The sequence below is a fragment of the Chiloscyllium plagiosum genome, chromosome 20 (genome assembly GCF_004010195.1).
Source record: "Chiloscyllium plagiosum isolate BGI_BamShark_2017 chromosome 20, ASM401019v2, whole genome shotgun sequence".
In the NCBI taxonomy this organism is placed as follows: domain Eukaryota; kingdom Metazoa; phylum Chordata; class Chondrichthyes; order Orectolobiformes; family Hemiscylliidae; genus Chiloscyllium; species Chiloscyllium plagiosum.
This window is the reverse complement of record NC_057729.1, coordinates 589,157-596,102: the sequence shown is the minus strand read 5'-3', so window position 1 is coordinate 596,102 and position 6,946 is coordinate 589,157.

Here is a 6,946-nt window from a genome sequence, read left to right as displayed (position 1 = left end):
AGCATCAAAGGGCTAAAGCCCTTCTCTTGAGAGAGAAAATATTCACCAAAATTCTGTCCATTACTGGTCTGGTGAAAGGAATAGTCTACTTCCATTCTCTAACAATTTAGAACAGTTGGAGTTGAAAATTGGCGGAAGCCTTTTAATGTTTGGACAGAAACAATGGGTGAAGGACTGTGTGTCAGCCAGCTGCTATTTGGAGACAGGTGTCAACAATGTGAGATCTACAGCCAATATCAAAGATCTTTCCTTGGGTTGAGTTGCAGTTTTTGCCATTTTTTAAAATTTAGTATGACCAAAGTTCGTATTAGTACTGTCTACACAAAGCCCTGCAAACATTTCACATTTCCAACATCACAGGTTTTGATTAGAAGTAAATTTGGTAGTTTGGACACTTACTAGCACACAAGAGCAAGGAGCAGCTTTTAGTGCTTTTTGTTGGTTGGATCCAATTCTTTTCCATTTCCTACAGTTTATTTAAAATTACATTTAATTTTCGTCGATGTCAACTGTTTGCAGACCTGGTTATAAGATGTAGAGGTTGTTCAGAGGTTTCTCATCCTCATTACATTTTCTGGATTAATGCACTCTGAATGAGATACAGAATTTTCAGAGTCATGTTGTCATACAGCACGGAAACAGACCCTTCAGTCCAACTAGTCCATGCCTTGCGCCACAGTCTTCCAAAATTTTCCTATTCATGAAATATCCTTTTAATATCTTTTAAATGTTGTAATTGTACCCACATCTTTTGGAAGTTTGTGAGACACAATTTCCTATGCACAAAGGCACGTTCACTATCCCGAATCAGTCCCTGGCTTCCCCTTACCAATTTCCTTAAATAATGGCACCATATGATCCAACCTCCAGACCCCTGGCTCCTCACCCATAACTATTGTTGAATCAAATATCTCAGCAAAGAAGCATGTTTGGACTGTGGGAGGAAAGCATAACACCTGGAGAAAATGCATGCAGACGCAGGGAAAATGTGCAATCTCCACAGGACTGAACCCAGTTCCCTCGCACTGGGAAGCAGTAGTGCTAAACCTGCCACCCATAAAATGGCTGTGCATTGAACTCTTCAACATCTGAGAACTCCTTTCTAGAGCAGAAGCAAGTCACCTTAAATCATGCGGAACTGCCTCAGAAGAAGATGATGTTCATATGATGTTGAGACATGCTCGTTGTGCCATTAAGGAAATCCATAAATTTGCAGTGAGGGGAATGTACTCCTCATGTCTGCATTAACACTGTGGTGATGTCATTTCCTGTTCTTTTTCTCAGAGGGTGGCAAATGGGGTCCAAGTTAACGTGTTTGTTGATAGAATTCCGGTTGGAATGCCATGTCTCTAGGAGATGAAAAGAATGGGAAATGACACCACCACTGGAAATGACATCACCAACCCAAGGAAACCTAAACATATAAATAGAAAGTGGGTTACTAACACCAGTGCTTCACCGGAGGCTCACTGATGATATTACCTAGTATGGCGGCGAAACGTCTGAAACTGAACCTTCTAGCTCAGCGAGCAAACTTACATCCAATTATAAATCTTGTCTCTCAGAATTCTCTCGAATAATTTACCCACCACCACCATAAGACTGACTGGTCTATAATTCCCAGGGTTCTCCCTATTCCCTTTCTTGAACAAGGGAATAACATTTGCCACCCACCAATTTCCAGTGGACAGTGAGGACTCAAAAGATCATCACCAAAGGTGCAGCAATCTCTTCAGTAGCCATAAGTGCAGAGACTACCTTGTTCTTTTGTTTTTGAGCTTTAGATAAACTATGAAGCTGATTATTGGAATTGCATTGCTTGCAAGCCATAGCAAAACAAGAACCGAGTTAAAGAACAAAGAACAAAACATCAGTAATAATTTTGCCTGGAATAAGGGATGAGGACAAATTACGATAGAGGAATTGAAAGCAATTAGCTATGCCCAGGAAAAGGAGTCAAAGCTAGGTTAAAAAATCATTTTAACAACTGGTTGCCCTATGTCACATGGATAAATGGTTACTCGGCAAAAGAATTTAAGGAGTTAATTGCAGATGAATTCTTCAAACAACAGTCAATGCTGAATGTAACAAGGAACTGAGAAACTACAGCGGATAAGCCATGGGCGTGGTGACTTCAGAAGTGTCATCAACGACATCACACATAAACATTTGGGACAGAAACTATTACAAGAATTCAACTCCAGGATCCTTCAGCAACAGAACTTTAGAGAACAGCACTGCATAACAACCAAACCTTGGACATCCAGAGAAATATGTTGGTTGGAATTGTAGCTAATTTCCACTACTAGTTGAGTAATTGTTAAGTTGGGTTGCGAGGCTTAATTTGCTTACTTGAAGGGTCTTATGTCCAATAAAGTTTAAATAATTGCCTCAGTCTTTGATTGTAAGAATTTTTAATAAGTAGCTGAATTAAAGATAGCTTATGGCAATTTACACACCACTGTGATGACAAATGGGCCAACTCCTGAGGTGACATAACCATGAACATGCGTTCACTTAAGCATTTACTGGCTAAAGAATCAGGTTTGACTTGTAAACAGGATATATGCCTGAGTTAGAGAATCCTTTTCGTGCAGAAAGAGGTCACTCAGCCCATCATGCCTGCACCAACTCTACAGCCTTTTATAATGAAGAATCTTTGACGTGTGGTCACTGTGGTAATGTAAAAGTCAATTTGCACAGAGTTTGCAAACACTGAAGAGTGTCCCACTCTAAAGATTAATAGAGGAATCAACTCAAACTCAGCAAGAGGTTATTATTGGTCACGGCATGGTGGCTCACTGGTTAGTGTTGTGGAGAAAACATAGAGAATCACCAGGAGACGTAGGGAGTTCTTCAAGAAGTAGTTCTTTTATTTGCAAACAAAAAACCAGGACACTGAGAAAGCTGATTCTTGAATTCCCATGGACCTCAGGGTCCATGGATTTTTATATGTTTTATTATCATGTTTCTGTCAGCTTATCAGCATATCCAACTATATTAATCACAGTACCTCACTCTAGCTACACAATAAACAAGTGATATTAGTTCCCATTATCTCTTTAGTTGTACTTTCTACTTAATGTCATCCTAATGTCACGGTTAGATATTTATTGCTAACTCTGCTACAGTGATCTTCAATTGCAGACTAACCTGTCATGATAGATATTTAGCTATTCCATCTATTACAATAGTCTCCTGTCTGAAGCTGACTCTACTAACTATTAATTACATATTTTAATGTCATGTCCCAAATATTTATTGTCCCAATCCTGTCATAATAACACTTAACAGAGAAACTTGCTTTATTACTTGTGTTATCTCATCTCGCCATAGTGACCTTTCAACCTTAACTTTACTCTGCTAATTAGTGTATGGTTAGCCCATTCTGCCTCCACAGAACCCAGATTGCCAGTGGTCTTCATGCTTTAACCCTTCCCATGTTTTCATGTTCTTTATTTTCCATATTAGCACTGCCATCTCACAGCATCGGAGACCTGAACTTGATTCCACCCTCGGGTGACTGTGTGGAGTTTGCTCATTCTCCCTGTGTTTGTATAGGATTCCTCTGGGTTCTCTGGTTTCCACCCCAATGTCCAATGCTAAATTGTCCCGTAGTGCCCAGGGATGTGCAGGTTAGAGTGGATTGGCCATGCTAAATTGTCCCATAGTGCTGAGACAAAGAGACCTTGGAGTGCAGGTCCACAGCTCCTTGAAAGTGGAGTCTCAGGTAGCTAGGATAGTGAAGAAGGTGTTTGGTATGCTTTCCTTTACTGGTCAGAGCATTGAGTACAGGAGTTGGGAGATCATGTTGCAGCTGTACAGGACATTGGTTAGGCCACTTTTGGAATATTGCATGCAATTCTGGTGTCCCTCCCATAGGAAGGATATTGTGAAACTTGAAAGGGTTCAGAAAAGATTTACAAGGATGTTGCTCGGGGTTGGAGGATTTGAGCTACAGGGAGAGGCTGAACAGGCTGGGGCTGTTTTCCCTGGAGTGTTGGAGGCTGAGGGGTGATCTTAAAGAGGTTTATAAAATCATGAGGGACGTGGATAAGGTAAATAGGCAAGATCATTCCCTGGAGTAGGGGAATCCAGAATTAGAGGGCACAGATTTAGGGTGAGGGAGGGAAAATTTAAAAGGGACCAAAGGGCAACTTTTTCATGCAAAGAATGCTACATGTATGGAATGAGCTGCCAGAGGAAGTGGTGGTAGCTGGTACAATTACAACATTTAAAAGGCATCTGGATAGGTATCTGAATAGGAAGGGTTTGGAGGTATATGGGCCAGGTGCTGGCAGGTCGGACTAGATTAGGTTAGGATATTTGGCCAGCATGGACGGGTTGGACTGAAGGGTCTGTTTCCGTGCTGTACATTTCTATGACTCTATGTGCAGGTTAGGTGGATTGGCCATGAGAAATGCAGGGTTATGGGGATGGGGTGGGTCTGGTGGGCTGAATGGTCTGCTTCCACACTATAGGGATTCTATGCCCTGGGGAGATTTTCATTTGATACATTTGCTTGCTGTGGGATTGCATGAAGAGCAAGACAATGACCAGATAATGGTAGTCTGCACATCCGACTCTTTCTGGGAACTTTAACATTCACTTCAATTGGGGCACATCCCTTTTCTACGAATTACCGAAGTTACACAAATCGGGGTGTTGGTGGGGGGAGCTTGTTTAACATCTTACCTAAATGACTGTTGGCATGCATCAAGAATTCAAGTCTTTGGGGTGGAACAAACTCATGACTTACCCAGCAAATGAGCCAATCCTAGCCTTACAAATGATTCTGGTTGGGTTGCTTGTGTATTTGGGAACGTACCAGTGGGAGCACCAGTGCTGTATAACTACAGCAGCTTAAAGGGTCAGGCATCACCTTCAGCACCTTTCATATGGCCCAAGTAGAATTGTGAGATCTGTGTGCACTCTGCAAGGAATCCAAATTCTCAGAGGTTTCCTGATCTAGTTGGACAATCCACATATGGAGGAGAAAGGTACCCAAGGAAAATGTGGAAACTTAGGGATACAGGTGACCAGGGTATTGTGTGTTCTCCATGACTCCACTGCACAGAGCTACAACGGGTTTAATTATCCAAGCAGATCAGGCAAGGTATGAAACCAACACATAGAATGTTGGAGAAATCCGACAGCTCTAGCAGTGTCTGTGAAGAGAGATTGACATTTCAAGTCCAGTGACCCTTCTACAGGACTTTTGGAGAGGGCACTTCTTCAGTTCGAATCTGGGAAAGAAGCTGATGCTGAGGTGGTCACAGCCAACCTCCACCCATCCTGTTGCTGGGAGGAGGAAGCATCAGAGCTGCTCGGGATTCTGATAAGAAAGGTGACAGGGAATTCTGAAAAATAGAAGGTCAGTGTGACATTCTGCTTACCTTCCACCTCAGGCTGCTGGATTACAAGAATGCCCACAAAATATTATATTAATGTTCTGCTGAAAGTCATGTATTCCTCAGCGACTTAACAACAATTTCCCTGGGAAGAAGCTAAACTGAGACTCCATCTGCCCTCTCATGTAGACATTAAAGAGCCAGTGCAGATACAATGGGCTGAGTGGTCTCTTTTCTGCACTGTAATCATTCTGTGATCCTTCACCAGGAAATATTGAGCTCAAAATGAACCAAGTTCCTTTATTGCATTTGCCTTCACCATCTTCTTAACAAATACCAGTCATTGATCCAACACTCAGCAGAAATGCTAGGAGCTAGAGTAGGGTTGAGGAAACTGGGCTGGAAGGTGATGGTCTAGGTGTTATTGATTAGAGGGTTAAAGAGGCTCTGATAGAGAGTCTGGACTTCATGCCCTCTCCTGTTTGCAGAGGATCTGATGTATTGATGGTACTGTGGATTAGAACAAGGTATGTAGAGCTGATGCAGATCCATTAGAACAGTTGTGAGCACCTTGCAGCTCATTCTTGGAAAGATGATTTAAAGGTACAGCAAGTCGAAAGTGAGGACTGCAGATGCTGGGGATTAGAGTCAAGATTGTGGTGCTGGAAAAGCACAGCAGGTCAAGCAGCATTCAAGGAGCGGAAAATCAATGTTTCAGGCAAAAGCCCTTCATCAGGAATGAGGCTGGGAGCCTCCGGGGTGGATAGATAAATGGAAGTGGGGTGGGGAAGGTAGCTGTGAGTGTGATAGGTGGATGGAGATGGGGATAATGGTGATAAGTCGGAGATGGACAGGTAGGACAGGTCATCGTGCGGTGCTGAGTTCAGGTTGAATCTGGGATAAGGTGGGGGGAGGGGAAATGAGAAAACTGGTGAAATCCACATTGATGCTGTGGGTTTGGAGGGTCACAAGGTGGAAGATGAGGCGTTCTTCCTCCAAGCATCGAGCGATAGGGATTAGTGATGGAGGAGACCTAGGACCTTCATGTACTTGGCAGAGTTGAAGTGTTCGGCCACGGGGCGATGGGGTTGACTGGTATGTGTGTCCGGGATGTAACTTTAAATAGAACTTCCACTCACCACACAAATGAGTAATGTTGTATATGAAGTTCGGTGCCAGTGTGATGCCAGGTATGCAGACTACATATCCCAAAGATTGGTGGACTGTGCATAGTACAACAGTATGTCCCTTCAGCTAATTGCAATAAGAAAGGTATTGACTGTACCAGACTAGCTCATTCTTCCAAAACCCAGATCACAGCATCCAATATTAGATGTGGTTTTATGATTGGACAGTTGTTAAATAATCTTGAATGTGCAAAGAGTTATGATGATAACTGATTTAGGATTCTCATTCTGGCTTGCAATGTGATACAATGGAGTGCGCTGAAATTATATGTATTAACACACTGCAGGCAGAAAGAACACATCCACACACTGCTCCGATTTCAACTCCAGAAAACAGGAGAAAGCCAGTTGCTGGTTCATTGCTCAGAGCAATGCCTTGAATAATCTAAGTCAACTGTCATTTAAAAT